General features: G+C 35.1%; 1 protein-coding gene across 1 annotated transcript in view; it reads left to right on the forward strand.

The window, feature by feature from the left end:
• Window positions 1-21,251, forward strand: part of PLXNA2 (plexin A2) — a 468,647-nt gene that overhangs the window by 158,457 nt on the left and 288,939 nt on the right. The gene's annotated exons all lie outside the window — the stretch shown is intronic.

Here is a 21,251-nt window from a genome sequence, read left to right on the forward strand (position 1 = left end):
ACCTTTTTCCTGGATAAGACAAATAATAGACAATAATACTTTGTGACATTTCAGCCTACTACACCTGAGAAACCATTCAGTGCTAATTTGGACAACTGAGCCTATAAGGATAACAGGAAAAAGCAGAAGACAGATGGAAGTTGTTTCTTCATTAAATTCTTGTACTGCACACTTTTATTTCCTAGCTAGCTATATATGAAACATTATTAAAACAGTGCATTTCTGCCTAATGTTGACAAAGAGGCAAGTAATTATGCTGGATTAGAGATTTCTACTTAATTACATGAAAAATAGAATGAAAATAACAATCAGGAGGTCATGTGAAGACAGTTCATGTTTGAACACTTACTTAGTTGATCAGCGAGGTGACCATATTACAAATAATGCTCCTTTCCTATGTTCTAGATGGAAAAGGAGAGAACTGCACTCTTGAAATTCCTATTGCTATTATTACACTTAAATATAAGGTTGTTCTCTTCTGCATTTGATTACATGAAAACACACCTTCATCGTGAATTTGGCCTTTTGGGCAGGATCAGACTATCGTAATTAGATTCATATCAAGAATAAGAAAATAGAAGAGAATCTGACAAAATCTTTCTAAGGGGGAAGAAAGCAGGAGGAAAGAAAAACCACAAGAACAACTTTGCTGATATGTTTAGAGATGCTGAACGCAATGAGTTTGACAAAAGTCCCTAACCCTAACCCTGTATCATATTTTAATTTTAACATTAATTGAGATGTGTCAGAATGATGGAAGGCTCATACAGTATATTCTTTAGGCAAGCAAACATCTACTCACAAAGATAATTTTTATGGGACTACTGTATTGTTGTTTCTTATTTGAAATTGTGTGGATTACCTAAAAGCTCCATATAATTCCTACATGCTGGTAAAAATGATATTAAAATGTAACCACTCAGGCAGTGTCACTGTCTTGGAATCACGAGCAGAAAAGCTCTCAGGTATCCCTATGAGGAAGTTTTGAACTTGGCCTCATCTTTCACTCAAGAACTACAGGAACAGAAGGAAGTCAATTGAATAAATTTCTTCTTCTATCTTTGTGCTTCTGTGTTTTGTTCTTTGCTCATGTTATTTACATTGATTTTATAGTAAGAAGATCATAAGGTAACCTTATCAATTAGATGCCTTCTAATAGTCATGTTGCATGGTGATGATCCAACTCAGTGTTGATGGAGGGCACAAGGTTGAAGAAGGCTAATTTAAAAGATATATACTGTGTCTGAATTCAGTCTTGTTTGCTATTTTGCCAATTTGGGAGTTTGGATAAAGGGTAAAAGTGCTTCAGTGCGTGTGGGCACTCCCATAGAACCTGTTGAAAATCCTTAAAATAGCTGCACCTTCTTCCAAGATCATTTACCATCTTCCACAGTTGTAGAGTAATCCCACTACACTTGATTTAAAGCGTTGCTAACATGTGATGTTAGAAACATCTTCTCTCTTGCTATCTCCAGTGTTTCATTTCTCTGTTATCTAGAAAACCTTGAACAGGATTTTCACTAATATTTCACAACAGTGTTGTTCAACATCAGCAACTGAGGTTGGGAAGAATTTTGGGAGTTGAAGTCCATACTTCTTAAAATTGTTGGGGTTGAAAAATACTGCAGTATTTACAAGAAACAATTGTTTTCATGAATATGTAAGATATTGCCCCACTTAAGGATGATGAATGGTGGTAGGAATGGAGAATGTCTATTCTAATGAAGAGAAGTACTAGGGGTACTACAGTCATGTTGGGAGCACCAAAGCACTTCTGGATTGAAAGGATTAGCTAGTTGATATCACTACTGCCCAGAGGACCCCCAGTTGGGAGGTTCCTTCATGTCCCTGTTAAGCTACCCATTGAAGTGATACCCATCTATTTACTCACAGTCATCTGCTTTCAAACTGCTGGGTCAGCAGGAGCTGGAGCGAGTGATAGGAGCTCACCCCATTCTGCAGCAGCAACCGAGTCTTGAACTGGGCCTGCAATCATCCTACTATCATCCTAATCACAAGAGCCACCACTCTCCTTCTAGTACTGGGGGTAGCATGACAGTGGTCTTCCAATATTTGATGGGCTATCACAGAGACGAAATGATCAACCCATCCCCCAAAATATCTGAGAACAAGATAAAATGCTTAACAAACAGAGAAGTAACCTAGAACTATGGAAAAATTTCTAATCAGTGAGGAACAATTATTCAGTGGAACTGCTTGCCTTCAGAAGTTTATTCATTTATTTATTTATTTGTCAAAAGTTTACATTACAATAGAAATAATAATAAACATAAGTTTAAATATAAGAAATAGGAACAATAATTGGGGACAATAGGACAGGGATGGTAGGCACAATTGTGCACTTTTGCACGCCCCTTACAGACCTCTTAGGGGTGTGGTGAGGTCAATAGGGATTAATTTGAGGATAAAGGAGTGGGGGTTTGAGCAGATGACAACAGAATCAGGTAGTGAGTTCCAGACATTGACCATTCTGTTGCTGAAATTGTACTTCCTGCAATCAAGTTTGGAGTGGTTTACATTAAGTTTATATCTGTTGTGTTCTTTTGTGTTGTTGTGGTTAAAGCTGAAATATTCATTAACTGGTAAGACATTGTAACGTATGATTTAATGTAATATGCTTAAGTCCAATCTTAGCTGGCATAGTTCAAGGTTGTCTAAGCCTAGAATCTCAAATCTGGTGCTGTAGGGTATTCTGTTGCGAACAGAGGAATGTAGTACTCTTCTGGTAAAACACTTCTGGACTTGTTCAGTTGTATTTATGTCTGATATACAGTTCAGATTCCAGACAGCAGAGCTGAATTCAAGTATTGGTCTGTGTGTCCCATCACTGGAGGTTTCTAAAAAGTGGTTGGACAGCTATTTGTCCAAAATTATATAGGGAGGTTGAGCAGGGAGTTGGACTTGAAGACTTCCAAGGTCCCTTTCTACTCTGTTATTTTGTACTCTTTTGAGAGATGAGAAGTATCATGTCTAATCTCAAAAAAATAATGTGCTATTTTGTGTACCTTTCAAGTCTTCAATTCTCTATGTCATAGTCCTTGTAATATCTATACCCAAGTGTTATTTTTTATGCTGATGCTATTACTATTTGCAAAAGTGTTTTTCCGGTGAAACCAGTCTATCAGGGCAACCTGGTCTACCCAAATATGGGATAGAGCATACTGCTTCTACTTTCGCCTTTCAGTCCCAATCCAGGAGCCTTTGCAGGCCGGCGTTTTCGTGCCAAAATATTTTTTGTGTAAAATATAAATTCAACGCAAAAAATATCTGCAAAAGTGGTGATAGAACAGAGTCGTTTCCACTACTGATATTTTTCATCATCAAGTTGCAATTGGAGGCTTGATACAAAATGCAATTGAGAGGATGCCTGAGCTAATTTCTTATTCAGGTTAAAGCATCTTATTTAACTTGAATGCAATTATGTGATATACAGTATTTGAAAGACTTATATCTATCTTTGTCCAGAGCAAAAAAAAAAACCATACATGTTTAGAATAGAAAACCAAAAGCTTCTTCAGCAAAGCCAAGTTCCTGTGGCTAGCTTGATGTTATTCAGCAGCCAATGTGATTATTTTATTGGTTGTGATTCACTTCCAGAAGAACTTTGGGTCATGAAAAATTGTCTCTATTATAGTTCCTTTAGACTTTGAATTTTAAAAAAATTCCCAGGAGACATGTGACATATCCTTTGTAAGGATGTAGGATGAGGATAGGCAAAATAGTGTGAAACATTTCTTTCTGCTAATTCACCAAGAGATTTTTCAGATGGGGTATTCAACATTAGGTAATGATCAATTACAGAAAACCTCTGAGCAAGTATTACTTATAATTATATTAATAACATTTCCAGCTGCTACCTTTTAATTTAGATCCTTCACAACAGGAGGTCTGGCTGCATTAGCAATTACCACTTGCATTCTTTTCAAGAAGCAAATAAGACATTTGAATTTAACATTTCAAACAGTTCTCTAGCAATTCAATCTAATAATAATCAGTATTGGCAAAATCACCATCATAGGAATTGACAAAAGGCAGCTTTACTTAGGACAGCTCATATCCTGCAACAATACCTTTAATACCATCAAAAAACAACATCTGTTTATCCCTGAGTCGTTGGGAAGGACTCAATAAGTGAATAAAGTGAATATTATTGTTGTGATCAACAATAATAATATACTTACTTTATAAGTGCACTACAGTGAAATCTAGGTATTTTACTGATTTGTAACAATATATTAGACTATGTTTCCTCTTTTTCTGATTTGATGTTTAATCCAATATATGAAATCCCAGCATCAAGGATGTATTGGTAGTATTGTACATCATAATTCTTGGTTGCATTTTGCCAGGAAAGTTTTGGATATGGGAGAAAACATTTCTAATAAGAAAATACCTTGCTCCCAAATGAGATTTTGATGCTAAATGCTAACGGCTATAATATCCCATGGAGATGAACTGGCTCAAGCAAAAAATTCATACATGATCTTTTGTCAAGCAGTACAGAGAACAGTGATTTATTCCATGTTGCCTAACCATACAACCAAACTGAGTTAGTTCAGGCTGTATTGCTTCTGTTTTCAACTGTGAAACCTGTTATTGTGAATCAATGATCTTCTGGGAGGAAAAAAAATGACACTGATTGAAGGTCAGAATATTTTTCATGTCAGTACGCTTGGGAAAGCATGAACAGGCAATACTTGAAAGCCTTTATGTATAGGCTTCTTGGTTTAAACTGGGAATCCTGAAGTAAAATGATGCTTTTCTGTGATCTTTTATATAAAATTTGCTGACACTACATATATATAAAAATTACCAAAAAGCCATAAGCTATATTATGCTAAGGCCATCTGAGGTAGGCATAAAAATAATATTTTCACCATAAGACTTGGTATCACTGTGTTTCAAAGATCCACATTTCTCTATAACAAATTCTCTTAATTGAGTTGACAAGACTGGAAATGGCTTATCCAAAAATACAGATATCATCTTATTGTGTTTGGAATCTTCAAAGAAATGTACAGAAGTAACAAAGCTCCATAATGAGGCCATTAAGAACCATCAGTTTGATCTTAACCACCTCAAATTGTATAGAAAAATGCCCTCTGTCTTGAACTGTCTCCAATGATAATGTGTAGGTCTACCAAAACTATTTAAACGATTACATAAATCTTACTCATACACTATATCTCCTCTCTTCCCTTTCTATTTCTCTCAGTTTTGTCAAGCATAGTCAGTTTTTTAGTTCATCTACTTAAAACCTACCCCCAAAGTGTGTGTCTATCTAGTCAAGACAGCAATGAGATTCTAATTGATGTAGGACAAATTGATTGGTTCATCTTCTAATCCATGGTACCTTTAGGAACCATGCCTGATCCCTAAGTCAAAGGATTTATTGTTCACCTTCTATTTCAATATAAAGCTTTTACAGCTATACAATCTTACTGGGAAAAATTTTTTAATGGCTTCAGTATTGATTGTTATTAAAATATTGATCATAGATCAAACATTTTGTGTAAGCTTATCAGCATTTATTTATTTGTTTGTTTGTTTGTTTGTTTATTTTCTCCATTATTTTCTCCCTCTAAAAAAACCCTCAAAGCAAACAAAAACCAAAAACCAAAAACCAAACCTTATATTAGCTTCATTTCTTTGTTATCAGTTGTAATTCATTGAGCATGTTAACTTTTCAGTCCTCATATTTGATTTTAGAGTCATCGCCTCCAGTTCCTACATTTTCAATACTCTATAAGTTAATCTATTGGTGCAAAATCAATCCTTTCCCTACTATGAATCATTTATGATTCTTAGAGAAACATATTAACAGTAATGATTCCTCAATATAGAAGCATCCCAGATGTTCTGGAATGGCTATTAGTATGTTACACATTCTAGCATGACCTTACCACTGTCAGTAAATCAAAGGTAAATCTTCTTCCATTATTTTGCCCCCTTCATTATTCTGCTTTTAACTTTGTGTCCTGTCATCTTTTATGTAACCTGATTTTTCACTTGGAATTTTTCTTTAAGTTTGGTTATGCTCTTCTTTGTGCAAAACTTTCTTTGCCTCAGGAATATGTGCATTGATTCAATAAAGGTCCACATTCTTTAGCATTAGCAATTACCCTCTTTTAGTATAGAAGTACTATGCACATCTTTTCCAATCTCAAGACTGCACAGTCTTGCTCCACATTTATTGACACTGAGCTGTTAGCACTCTAATTGTCTCTTGTCTTGCAGCTTTAAATAGTTCAGTGAATATTTCATCTGCACCTGGTCCTTCCTTATTTGACGGCTTGTTCGCTTGACTGTTGTACCTCACTATATAGAATTGATTCTCTACCTTTCAAAATGTTTGTGTCACTCTGAAATTCTGTTTGTAAAAGATTTTTAGTATAGTCCTTTTATCTTTAATCTGATTTGCCTCTACTAGATCTCTGATTGATTTTGAATGCTTCTATCTTACCTGTACATGTCCCTCTGATTTTTCAAGGATTTTTTAATCTTTAGGGTTTTTTTTTCTTTTCCTATTACTTTTCTTTATTTGTTGATTTTCTCAATCAAGATAGTATCCTCTGTTCTTTTTCTTTTGACACCGGAGGTCTATATTCACTTTGTTTCATATTCTTCTCATTAGTCAATGTTGTTGTTCTATATAACTTTCTCTGAATATCATAACAGTGTATTCTGAAAGTCTATCTGTGAAAATTAGATATCTTTCCCAGTGCATTAGAGAAGTGCCTTCCAGCTTGTGGTCTCATCAAGTGAAATTCATATTTGTCTAAATGTTACAAACAAGTTTTTTTTTATTTGCTATTAGTTTCTTCATGGTTTGATTTTTTTAAAAAAATTATCATATGAGTTGACTTTCTTCACTACTGCAAATTCTATTTGCTGTCTTTCTTTTTGCAAATTTCTGTTAGTTTCATTATTTTCTTTTGAATCAGACTGCCAAAACTGATCCAATCACAAGTTCCAGTTCTCATCAGCATCCTTGAGGTTAATGAAGCTACTTAGCCTTTCTAATGTCTTAAAATGATTATCCCTCTGGGAGGAGTGATAGGACCATGAAGTGTTCTCTCTATCTCTATTTTCTCTTAGTAAGAAAAAAAGTGTGATTATAACTTAATGTGGTATGGAAACCTAATGTGTGTATATTGCTTGGCTTAGCTGAAGTGATGAACCCAACCAATATGTTTTATGCTTATACTTTGATTCCTTTCAAAATTGTACTTGTACCTTTCTGAATTGCCTCTGCGATTTTGTAAAGGCAAATTAAATGATTATCAAAAGTTAAAACTCTTATCACTTGTAATCAATCCATTATATCTTGTCTTTAGTCATATATCATCTTCTAGATATTTTCCCTGGGGCTGCAGAAAATGAGGGCTATATCCCAGAATGTCCCAAAAGCATCAGGCTGAGAAAAAGCAGTTCTGAAAACAACAGACTCAGAGGGAAAATATCAGATCTTGATAAAACCTTGTCAACCCAACTCCCCAAATTTTATTCAAATGAATCTGTCCCCAGATGAATAGTGTTTAATTAATTAGGAACTCATTTACATGAAGGTGGCACATTATTAAACTGCCTCTACTGCAAGCTGAGATATGACATGGTGTAGTCTGACAGATTTTTAAAGTAGAAGAAGCCTTTTAAAAGAATGAACTTGCTGAACAAACTTGGCTTTGTTTTCAGTAAGCTTTCTCAAGGTAATAAATTAAAAATACAGGATATATCTTATTGGCATGCTCCTGAAATAGTTGGTGAATTAGAAGAGGAAGTGGATGGGGGACAAGAAAAATGAGAAGATCATTAGATCTGAGCTACATTCAGTTTGTCTCTTTATACCAGCTTTGTTAGAGAAAGGTAAATTTAGATAAAGGAAAACTGAATCACATTCCATTTAAACTAACAGACAAAATATTATTATTTCAAAAGGAAAAGAAAAAAAAATACATTACCTTTCAAGGTTTGGACAATCTCAGTTGAGTAAAACAAGATAAAAGAGGATGCCAAGAAAAAGATTGGACTGCCATTTGTTTGCAATGGTATTGTTGTGGTTTGCCAGCAGCAGGTGCGGACGGCAGAAGTCTTTGATAGCGAGGACTTGGATGAGGGGTCTGTGTGTGATGCAGAGATGGGGCCAGAACTATTGGAGAGTGGGGTGCTGCCTTCGGAGCTTGTGGAGTCTGGCAGCAATGATGCAGAGGATCCCGGGGAGCCTGTGTGCATGTGTGCAGGAATGCTTGAAGGAAGGAGCAGCTGAAGCAGCAATGGTGACTCGGAAATAAGGCTGGAAGGTGATGGCCTCTCCCATAAGGGATAAAAACCAGCCCTTGGGGAAGTTTCTTTTCAGGAAGCAAAGAAGTTCTTTAGACTCATAGTCCTGCTTACTCTGGTTTGTTTTTGAAACTTCTGTCAGTGAATATTTAATCAGTAATTAGTCTTCTGTTCTTGGCAGCCTTTTGCAACCTTGAAGGGGCTTGCTTTGATATTGGACAATTAGGTTTACATGTATCATGGCTGGGAATGTACTGAATTCCCAGTGCTGCATTACAAAAGGTTTGCTTTTATACACAATTTGTGTCTGTTTAATTTGAACAAAGCTTGGGTCAGAACAGGTATAGGGTCTCCTATTTGAGCAGGAGGATGGACTGGAAGACCTCCAAGTTCTCTTCCAACCGTATTATTCTATGTACTATGTTCTACAATATATATAGACACTTTAACAATATTTGTATTAGATATGTAGTTTGTATATATAATGTTTGTATTAGATTATATATATATATGAATGTGTGAGTGTGTGTAGTTCCCCCCTCTATCTATATATACACACACACATACAAATTATATACATATAATAGTAAACTGTATACTATACATTTTGGTTTACTTTTCTGGTATTTTTTCACTTATATTTAAGTGCTTGTTATGTATTTTTTATAATGTATGTATCTTTGTGTTTTTCTTCTCTTTTTCTTTTTGATTATTATTTTAAAAGCAATAAATTTGGGTTTGTGAGGCATGTATATTTCAGACAAAAAAACTGCACAGCTGTATATCTTGGTATGAGTGTTGAACTTACAAAAGCCTTGAATCTATAAATAATGTGTGTCATAAAGACTTATAAAAATAAACCTTGTGGCTCTTTTTTTTTTCCTTGCTTTTGTTGCAGTTCTTCCATTACTACCCCTTTAAGCCTGTTCTCAAATTTCTTAGAATGGATTTGCAGCTTTCTTTGTACTTTGTCCAGGGCTACTGTTCCTTTAGGACATGATCTGCAAAGCATGTCTGTGTTTTCTTTCAACCAGGATATGTTTACATATATTGATCTCATACAGAAGTTTTATCAGACAGTTTTTTTAAAAGTGTGATAGAGGGATCTATATTTATATATATTTTTTCTCTTTGAGACCTAAAAGAGAAATAGGACTTAAATCTAACAAATAAGTAAGGAAGGTACACCAATAAATGACCAGCCTGAATAGCACAATAGAGAAGCTTGACTGTCTACTGCTTTGTTTATTTTATGCCCAGCAGTGTAAGGGATGTCAAGCTGGATTTGCAGTCCCAGTTCAATTGTCTGCTTTAGGTTGAAGTCCCAAATCACTCTTTAATATTCATGACTACCTATCACTCTGGCTTTCAGAAGCTTTTTGTAGAATGAGATGTTACTATGTCAGAACTGCATAGGTATAAAGGGCTACTGTAATTCTATTTATTTAGCATATGGCTTTTTGATTAAAATAAAAAAACACTCTAGTTTGCTTCATAGTAAGATAAATAATTAGCTGCATCTAACTTTGCTATACAGAAGAGAGAGCACAATTCTGTGTTTCTGCTTCATCTCCTTGCGGCTTTTGATGTCATCCTGCATAGTATCTTACTGGATTGATTCTTTGGGTTGGATGTCAGAGACATGGTGATACAGTGATTCCACTCTGCCTACAGGGTCAGAGGCTATCCACGCTAGCAATTTATAGCATTAGCCAGTCATTGCTGTGGTGATATATCACTAATGTGGACAGGCTTTATATCGCTACAGCATGGCTGGATAGTGCTATAAATCACTAGTGTGAATAGCTTTTAGACTCAGAAAGTGACATTGGGGGAATTTTGCTCAGCCACATAACATCTGAGATGCAGCTCCTACCTATACTTCTACATCTGTGTGATGGCACTAGGTGAGGTCATCAGAGAATTTGGAGTAAGGTACCATTAATAAGGTGAAGAAATTCATTTCTCTTGTCATCTGAAGCAGATGAGCTAGCCCAGGCATTCAACTAGTGTTAGGGGTTAGTAATGAGCTGGGTGAAATTCAATAAATTCAAGCTGAATCTTGGTAAGACAGGGGCCCTGTGGGTAGGAATGGAGTGTGCAGCCAATTTTTAATGGCATTGTTCTCCATTGAAAGAGGAAATACAATGTTTGAAGGAATTCCTTGATCTCTGTCCTTGTAGAAGTATAACTGATTGCAATTGTTTTGTCATCAGTTAGAAATTGTTTTGTTTATACAGTCATTGTTATTGTTTATTTGTTCTGTTCTATTGTATTTGCTCATCTGCTTTTGTTATTTTAATTTGTAATCAAATTAAATTAATGATATTTATATGTACTGTCTTTCTTCTAAGCAGCATTGAAAGATACCTTTCTTATTTTAACTTCTCACAGCTTCTCTGTGAAATTGAACTGAAAGAAAGTGATTGGCCCAAAGTTACCCAGTGACAGAATGTCTTTTGTTCAAGTCCTGTTACATCTTGGTTATGCACTACAGTATCTGCAGGCATCAATAAAAACAAAAGCATATAAAATAGACTGTAACTCAGAATCCAGTTCCCTGCTCTATTTTAACTGTGCAACTAGAAAACTTTGTTATTTCATTTGTACTTGGGGAGGACTAAAACAAGAAATAAAAAAATAAAGATGGCAATTATAGTTTCCCTGATAGTTTCCCTGATATAGCAGGGTTTTTAAAATTATTTTCTTGATATATTTTGTCTTGTTATTTTAACTCTAATTATGTAGGCTTTGACAGCCATCTAAGTTACTATTATGATTGATCTAATTAATAAAATGATTAAATAAACAAAATGATAATGCCTTTATAAAATCTAGTAGTTCTTAAATTGCATAAATGTATACTTATGAAGCCTTTGATGAATCTCTTTAGGAAAAAAAACATGATATATAGTATAAGAAAGGCTACACCTTAATCAGTTTGAGGATGATAAAGATTATTTATCTTCCATTACAATTAAAGGAACTAAGTGGGTATATTAGGCATTTTTTATGACTAATACTTAATACTTATACCTGAGAAAAATAGAGCAATATCTATAATGGAAATACAGTACTAGCTTAATTCTTAACCAATAGTAATGAGTAAGAAAATCTCAAGAGGACTCATGTTCTTGAATTGAATAGAGGTTTCCTCCCAACCAGGATTCTGGTTGAATAAACCTGCTAAGTGGACTGAGGAAGCTACATGGATGAGCAGCAAAACATTTCAAACTACAAAAAAATCAATCCAGTTGCCATGACTCAATTTCCAGACAACTTACCTGCTGAAGATGCTAAGAATCTTCATCAAACATTTCTCCTAAGTAGAATTTGAAAAGCGACCTTTTTCCAATTTCTTCACTTAGTGAAGGAAGTTGGGGCTTTGTTTGTGAAGGTAGCAATGATATAAATGAGCCTTTACTCCTTAGATAAATTGCCATGAATAGCTCTTTAATCACTAATGCACTCTAAAGTGACTTCTCCGACCATAGATTTCCTTTTGCTTGAGGGAAATCTTTATTGCACTTTATACATTTTTCTACCTTTCACACAGAACATATTTTCACAGTACCATTTTCATGCAACTTATTGGTGATCTTTAAAATATGAACCTGGTACCTTCACAACAATGCAAGGAGATGATGTTCCTTGTGAATGACTTTATTCTTTCACAATCTGGGACTAAATAATGGAAATATGACAGAGATGCTGAGCTGAGGGACCCTCCAGGTAACTCAGTTAATTGAATACACTGATGTGAATTGAATATGTGTGTAAAGAGTTGTCATTAATTTCCTCATGGACGTATCTATGAGTTAAAGGAAAGGTTTTTAATAGGATTAGTATTTTCACTTTTAATTTCAAAGTGGAAGTTTCCCACATAGAAGACAGATCATTAAATCACATCAGGAGTGAAGTGGGGAAATTAAGTTGCAGCCATTTATGGGGCCTGGTACTTCCATTTTTTTGTAGTAGTGATAATAGCAAATTTGGTAATTGCTTCATTAGTAATAGAGAAAAACAGAAGCTATGTAATTGTATATTGCGAATTTCAAACAGTCTAGCATTGTTACGTCTAAATCAGTATTGTGGCTTTTAGTCACATGCCAGGTCATGATATTTTACATATATAAGTTTCCTTGTATGTATGACTGAGGTGGATTTTTAATTTTTTTTCGTCAAGATATCATAAACGGCTGTTAAAACAAGGAATTATATACTATGGTATTTTTAATGGATCTGAATGTTTAGAATGTGATGTCTATAAGAATCAGTTAAAAAAAGCAGGAAATTAGATGACATTTTGGCATCTTTCAAATCTGCCTGGTGTCAAGAAAGGAAAAAGTAGCAGTCTAATTATTCATATATTTCTTCTGCTTTTCCGTTTCTTCTTCCTCTTTGGAATAAGAAACTGGTAAAAAGAGAAGTCATAGATTCATTCTCTCTCTTTCTCTCTCTCCCCCTGTCCCTCCCCCGCTCCCTCCCTCCCCCGCTCCCTCCCTCTCTTTTCCTCCCACTCCAATTTTTCAATGATTTTCAAGTGAATATCATGCTGTTACTAATAACATAAATTTGTCCCTCTGTCCCACCTTTTTTGCTGCTGGCTATGGTAATGTCAGGAGGAAATGTGTGTTTTTCAAAGGCAACCATTTGAGAACTTCCCTACTCCCCCAAAGAACAAGGCATCCTACAAAAGGATGCCCCAATTTTATCCTACAACAGGTCTAAAAATACAAATTTAGAGGCTTTCCTCATGAATAATCCTTAGTAGAACCAAGCTCTTGCCATAAAGATTATAATAGAGGCTGTATGGAAGTATAGCATATTGTATATACTGTAGTTCTTTGTCCATCATAGAAGGAAAATAAAGAACATTTGAAAAATATCAGAGTAAATCAATATAATTCTAAATCCCCTCTCTCCCCTCTATATTTGCTCTCTAAGCAAGTATAGATATTAGATCACCATTTCCACTCAAGCTAAGTGTGAACCTGCCACACTCATCTCTTTCCATTGTGTACTATACTATTGGTGGCTGAATATGATCAACCTGGTCATAGCATATTTTACTAAGCATCGTACACAACCCAGGCAAGTTACTCTTAAATGGAGGTGTCAACCAAAATGATATATTAAAGAAATAACTCTAGTGGGCCTGCCTTAATTATTACTTATACTGATAGGAATTAAGGAATTTTCTGATGGTGCCTTGGCTCTCCAATATCCAGAATCAATCTATGTTGTTCACCTTTCAGTTGTTGTATATTTTAAATTATAGTCTCTCTGTCTCAGCAGAGTTAAATGTAGGCCTCCTTAAGTTATTTCTCTACTTTGTTTTATTTTTTTAAGATTTTTTAAATAATTGCATGGTAAAGTAACATGTTACAAAGGATCTGTCATTATCACAATGTTTATCAAAGTGTGTATTGCCACATATACCCCTAACACAAACACAGGTCCTTTAGGCAATGTCAGAAAATAATATTGCTGGATATCTACAACCCAGAGTTAATTATGGATTTGATGTCTATTATGACAACTAATATGATTATTTGTATTAAGTGTAGTGTCCTGCAACTAGCTGCAAGGAAAATATTGATTTATGTCTGGCCATTTTACTGTGAGGATGGAAAATAAGTGAATATTTTTAAAAGGGGCATGCAAAAGCAAAAGATGTGAACAAAATGAGCAAAGATGAGTTCACAGTTGAGAACATTTTACTCATTAATTCTCTTGTTCATTCTACCATGTTGGGGAATAAAATGTCTTTTTGTGCATGGTTTGAATATCTACTCATATGTCCAGGAAAAAAAGTTAAGATAGCAATGGAGCATTCTAAAAAGCTAAAGGAGAAAGCCTTGTCATTTTACTTTTGAAAAATGGATGATTGGCTGTGTGATTGGCTAAGCCTTATTACAAGGTGTCAAACTCATGGTGTCACAGCGTCACATGATGCATTGGGACTTTTTTCCTCTTTGCTAAACCAGGCATGGGTGTGGCTAATGTGTGATGCATCCGGCCCATGGGCCACAAGTTTGACAGCCCTGCCTTATTATACCAAGATCATTCTCTTCCCCAATAAAGCTATTTTTGTGAATAGAAAGCTACTGTATGAGAACCTTTTTACAAAACCATGCTAAATGTCCTCCTCCCCAAAAAGATATAGTTCTCCTCCCCAAAAAGTTACTTTCCCCTGAATCAGTTGATCTTTTGATATAATTATTGTCCTTTATTGTCATCTCAGTGAGATGGGTAACATAGAAGTTAAATAAATGAATAAATAAACAAACAAATAATATAAAATAATATTTATTGTGCTAATTTTATATCCAGAATTGGTGGGACTGGGAGTGCAAGATCCTAACATAAGAGGCCATATTTTTTCTTTATATTTCTGAATGTGTAATAATAGCTGTTTGTGTAGAATAAATTCTACTTTTTAAGCTATGAAGCTTGATATACAAGCAAGGCACTTATTCAGCTTTTTTTTCCTTTCTGACATCAACACTTTGTCATGAGATCCTGTCTCACTGAAGAATTCATAGTGTAAAAAGGTTGGTAATTTAATCATGGAATGTTCCCACAAAGAGTTTTTAACACCCTTTAATGAGAGCCTACAGAGAAGAACTAGAAGGAGTTGCATGCCAATTCTAGCTTAGTTATAATGACAGTTGTGGCAGTGGTTAAAATGCTGAATAGAAGAATCAGTATAACAGGCAAGGAGAAGCTTCTGTATTACATTAGCATATTGAATAGATCAGATACTATCACCAGGGGTGCTACTCTGCAACATAGACTGGACACAATGTGGTGTTCTGCTAATCTTTTAAAATAACGTTGAGTTTATGCCTGCGGTCTGCACTGTAGGGTATTAGCTAGACAAATCTCCTTTGAAGCATTGAAATTTCTGGAATGTGTTTTACTTGAACATGTGTAAATGTTTTTTTGGCCTAAAATGCTTTGAGCTGCGATTGATATTTGGATTTGCAGATTATGTTGTTTGGCTCCTTTAAAACTGTATTTGCAAACACAACGAGGACTGATTCAGGAAACAAGCTTTTTCCATCCCAGGAGAGTCTTTAGCATCACAGCTGAATTTGCGTATAGCCTCCATTCTTTATAGCATAAACAATTATGTGGGTTTCCATTGACAGAACTCATGCCTTTTCTCATAAATCTTGCCCAGAATTCTGGCAGATAACTGGATTTAGCGTAACCAATAAATGGCTAAGGGTTTGTTTTTTAGGAATACATTTTTTAAAGCAGATACATTAAACTGTTGTAACAGTACTCATAATTTAAAGCATTGTCTATCCTTGCACAGTAATTATCTTATTTTTAGGATAAAGTATACTGCCTTTTTTCATTTTGTCTGATTCCAGTCAGAACTATTCCTATTTTTGCATATTTACCCTTTACCCCATTTCAAGGTCAAGAGGAAATATTAAGTATGCTGGTTGCTTCCAGTCACCATGCTCTTCAGTTGGGGTGTAGATCTTACAGCCAGTGATGTTGAATTTAGCTTAAAAAAGAGAAATAGGAAGTACATGTAGATTTTTTGTCTGTCATCCATCCATTCATTTATCTCTAATTAAAATAATCTAGCAAAGCAGTTTTTATGCTCATAAATTCTTAGTTATAATATAAGCTGAACTGACAATATTTGACTACTTACAAATGGACATAGAGAAATCTGTCAACTTTCTGATATGTTTTTCAACCAAAGGATTTTATTTTATTTCTACATAGAACAAAAATAAACCCACAAAAATAACTGCATGCATTTTGATAGCACATGTCTTAAAATAAATGTATTTTGCATTCATCCTTCTTAATGTGTCGGCTTTCTGAAAATGTTTGTCCTTAAGCAATTTCTTATGTACCATTCCAAACCTTGCTCCTAAGTAAGAATTTTGTGCTTCAAAAGGGTTTCTAAGTATATAAAGTGGAAGGGGATATATTAATCAATAGTAAGATGTGTTTTTATTACATAGGTTACATTTAAACATTGTTTCTCCCAAGTATGTATACGATATGCCTTGAAAATATTATTTATTATTCCCTACACATTATTTATGCAAGTACATAAGATGGTTTATGCACTTTTCTTTCCCAATATTTATGCATTATTTATTGAAACTTATAAAAAAGATTATGTATGCATTATTTATAATATAACAGTGTTTTATAAACTAAATCACTTCAGCCAAGTTCAAATCTTTGCTTAGCCATTACCCTCTATTTCTTGGTTTGCCATTCTTCACATTTACTTGTGAATTTACTTACACACTATCTTGAATTCCTTGGATAACAAAAAAATGCATGCATATATGTTCTGTCTCACCTTTCTTCTTTCTCAAAAGATGAAAGAGTACAAACTCACACAAACACAGGCAGGCAGGCTGGCTCGGACTTCACAGAGTTAATTCTTTGGAACTGATAACGTCCTTGGCATTCCAACATGCTCTGCCTGCCAAGTCCGAACTGATAACAAATAAAAAGCTACTTACAGAAAATTACAAGGCAGACCACAAAAATCATTCACAAAGAAAACCTGAAGTAAGATCAAACTTTGTCCCGTACAAAGTTCCAGCTGACAACACACCCACTTTTATCCCCTGTAGGGTGTGGCTCAATGACTCAGGTCACTCTCTGACCCTCCCACACCTCCTACGTTGTTGCTCACGTTTCTCCCTACGACGCTGCCTAGGATCAAGCCAACATTCTTCCTCTTGACTCCCTGTCAGGGGTGCTCTGATATGCCTTCCTCCTGATTAATCTCAGGCTGTTCCTCTCGGTTGTCTGATGAATCCTGTGGCATTATCAGGGAGGAAGGCATTGCCAGAGAGGAAGGTCCTGGGGAGGAAGGCATTCCCAGTTCCTCATCATCATCTTCCAAGTCCTCTTCCAAGTCCTCTTCCAAGTCCGCACAGACTCGGGAATCAGAGCCACAACACATATATACATACACACACACATCTTAATCCATGTAGATATTATTTTACAAATAGGCATTTTTCTGTGTGGAAAGCAACTATAAAGTTAAGCAGTTTAAATCTGTTTGATGTGAAAGTATCTGAAGTGAAATTACATAAAGAAGGAATGATACATGGAAGTACCTGCCAGAGAACCTCATTCAAACTAGTCACTATGAACCAGCTTTCCATTGAAATGCATCTAAGACCTCTCTTAAAAATAATGTACACAGAGATCTAGATAATGGAATGGTATTTTAAAATGGCACCTTCTCAGAGTTTAGCTGACATTGTTGGTATAACACTATAGATAGTCTACCTTTGGATGAGCGATATAGCATTATAGTTGACTTAGAGCATTTTTTTTCAATTGAAGAGGAAGAGTATTTTCTATTTTATGAGGTGTTGTAGATTATCTCTTCCTGGGGGGAAAGGCAATACTGAAACTTCAAATTAACCATGTCTTCTAATCAAGAAATTCCACCATGCCAGGCCTAGCAACACATTGCCTGCTAGCCTATGAGGATTAATTAAATTACAATCAGGCATTTTAATGGAAGGACATTGGAGGCTGTTGTCTTGGCAACAGTTTTAAACAGCTGGTTTAATGATAGGTAGAGAAAGGGACTGCTGAAAGACTTAGGTTTAGGGACAGAGTTGTCTGCTTCCCTACAAATAGTAAAGTGGAATAGTAATATGGGCCTTTTCAAATTACTTTAAAGTTACTTTGTTTGTCAAGCACCATAAAACCTTTTCTCTTTGTTTGGATGTAAGCAGCATTTTTAATAGAATAGTACATGTATTATTTTTATTTACTTAAGACAGGAAATTTGTTCAGTTGGTGTTCCAATTTTTTGTCTTGTACACTTCTATGCTTTAGTATTTGTTTTTGACAATGAAACTAGAGTCTAAAATATGTAATTCCTTTTCTGGAGATTCAGCCTATATTTTTAAAAATTTAATATATGAGCTCGTAATGTAATCAGAACAATCTGGAACTGAACACACTCAAAACTGTAAAAAAAGTGGTAGACTTTAGGAGAAACCCTTCCATACTACCACCTCTTACAATATAATTTAACACAGTATCAACAGTAGAGACCTTCGAATTTCTAGTTTCTATTATATCACAAGACCTAAAATGGACACTTAACATCAAAAATGTCATCAAAAAAGCACAACAAAGAATGTTCTTTCTGTGCCAACTCAGAAAGCTCAAACTGCCCAAGAAGCTGCTGATACAGTATTACAGAGGAATTAATGAGTCTGTCATCTGCACTGCTATAACTGTCTAGTTTGGTTCTGTAACCCAACAAGACAGACACAGACTTCAGAGAATAATTAGGACTGCAGAAAAAACAATTACTACCAACCTGCCTTCCTTCGAGGATCTGTATACTGCACGAGTCAAAAAGAGGGCTGTGAAAATATTTACAGACTCCTCACATCCCAGACATAAACTGTTTCAACTCCTATCCTTAAAACAACACTAGAGCATTGCACACCAGAACAACTAGACACAAGGACAGTTTTTTCCTGAACGCCATCATTCTGCTAAACAAATAATTCCCTCAACACTGTCCAACTATTTACAAAGTCTACATTACTATTACTACTAATCTTCTCATCACTCCTTATCACCCATCCCCTCTCACTTGTGACTGTATGACAGTAACTTTGTCACTTGTATCCTTCTGATTTATATTGACTGTTTCCTAGTATGATTTGATTGCTTATTGTACCCTATGACTATTATTAAGTGTTGTACCTTATGATTCTTGACTCTTGATATTTGCACCAAGACAAATTCCTTGTGTGTCCAATCACACTTGGCCAATAAAGAATTCTATTCTATTCTATTCTATTCTATTCTATTCTATTCTATTCTATTAACACAACTATCAGCAACCAAATAACTAAGCAGCAAAATGGGATTATGAATAACACCCATGCATGAGACTGAAGTTGGCAGATTCCTTGTGATGAACAGCTCTTCATGAACAATGGTTTAATTTTTGCTCCCATCTCAAGCCTAGTAGTGCATTCATATGTTTTGAAACTTTGCTGCATAACAATGTTCTGCCCAGCAAGTGAGAGAATTTCTGTCAATGAGTACCACTAAGCCATCAGATGTTTCATGGTACTTGGACTGCCTAACCTGATTACAATAGCAATAGCAATTTGGCTTATTTACTGCTTCATAGTGTTTTACAGCCCTCACTAAGCAATTTATAGAGTCAGCATACTGTCCTGAACAATCTGGGTCCTTATTTTACCAACCTTGGAAGGACAGAAGGCTGAGTCCACCTTGAGCCGATCAGGATTTAACTCCTGGCAATAGGCAGAATTAATCTGCAATATTTCATTCTAACCAATGCACCACCTTGGCTCAATATTAGCTAGAATATTTGCAGTTTGGTGCTATATATGCATCTCTTTGTAAACAAAAAACAATCCTAATACTCACATATGTAATTCCTCTTAGAGAAAATGCAATGAAAAGTATTTCTCCATTCCTCTTCCCCAAGGCTGTCAATTATTAACATTTCAATAGGGAACCAGAAGATGCTCAAGCAATAGGATGGCTCTCAACTAGAGGTTCTTATGAACGAGATTTGCATGACTAAAACAAATATATCATAAATATGAACAGACCAAGAGATTTTCATGAGAAAGTATCCAAATGGTCTTTTCAGTAATTTAATCTGCTGAAATCTGAACTTTCTTTCCTTTCTTTTCTTCAAGGAACAATTTTTAAGTGAAGTAAATATGTGGATAAAAATGCAATAACATTAAAACAAAAATTATAGACACTAAATGAATTATTTTGACTTTGTTATCTAAGGCAGAAAATGCAAATGACAATATTATTGATGATTGAAAAGGGTTATAACAATCAGAACTATTCTTAATGAAAAGTATAAAGTAATTTGAGCAAGGGCTCATTTCCTGGTTTATTTCTCCCTAAAAACAAACAAACAAAAGAAGCACTAAACTTATGTTTCACTTATGTTGTACTTGTGTTCTGTATTTTATTTTCAAGCCCTGTCATCTTTTATTTTTATTATGACTGGAGGTCCCCAAAGCTGGGTGTGATCCAAGCCTCTATAGATTGCTGATAGAGCCTGATAATAAACTAAACCCTTCATTGGTCACATATCCTATTTTACATAAGATACTTTATATGGTAAAAAATGCATAAACTGTAACTATTAACACCTGCCATTTGTGTAAATCTGACAGTCTTCTTTTTCATCATGATTTTCTCCTTTTTTAAGTGATTATAAGTGACCACCCTAGGCATCCATCTGGCATCCTAGTGAGAGCCAAGTTTTTGTTTTGTTAAAATAATGCAATACAAATTTCTGCTAGCTTGTAATTATTTAAGGTTCTAGCTATTATCCTTAAACTTTGGTTATTTTGCCAACTTGGGTATGAGAACTGCAGTGATAAATATTTATATTGTGTATAACTGGTTCAGATTGTATGTAACTACATACACGTGTGTGCATACAGACAAATGCAGATAAATGCAAAAGCATATTGAAATAAGAAATTCTTGGGTTATTTTCATGGAAAATGATGCCTGAAATTTTTGAAGGTGACAAATAAGTACACTGAAGAATTTGTACTTGCTAAGGTGTACATTCAAGCTGTGCACTAACTCTTTCTCTGACCAGTTTCTATGTATTCAGCAGAAGATCAGAAAGTGAGCTATCTTTTCAATTTGGCCCCTGATTTATTAGAACTTGGACCACATAGGAAATGGCATTGGAGTCCTGCTGTCTTTCATACTAAATGCTTGGGCATCAGTGGTGGGATTCAAATTTTTTTACTACCAGTTCTGTGGGCGTGGCTTGGTGGGCATGGCAGGGGAAGGATACTGTACAATCTCCAGTCAGACGTAGTATTTGCTGGTTCTCCAAACTACTCAAAATTTCTGCTATCAATTCTCCAGAATTGGTCAGAACC

This window comes from Pseudonaja textilis, chromosome 3 (genome assembly GCF_049901715.1).
Source record: "Pseudonaja textilis isolate UNSWEBS1 chromosome 3, rPseTex1.2, whole genome shotgun sequence".
Classification (NCBI taxonomy): Eukaryota; Metazoa; Chordata; class Lepidosauria; order Squamata; family Elapidae; genus Pseudonaja; species Pseudonaja textilis.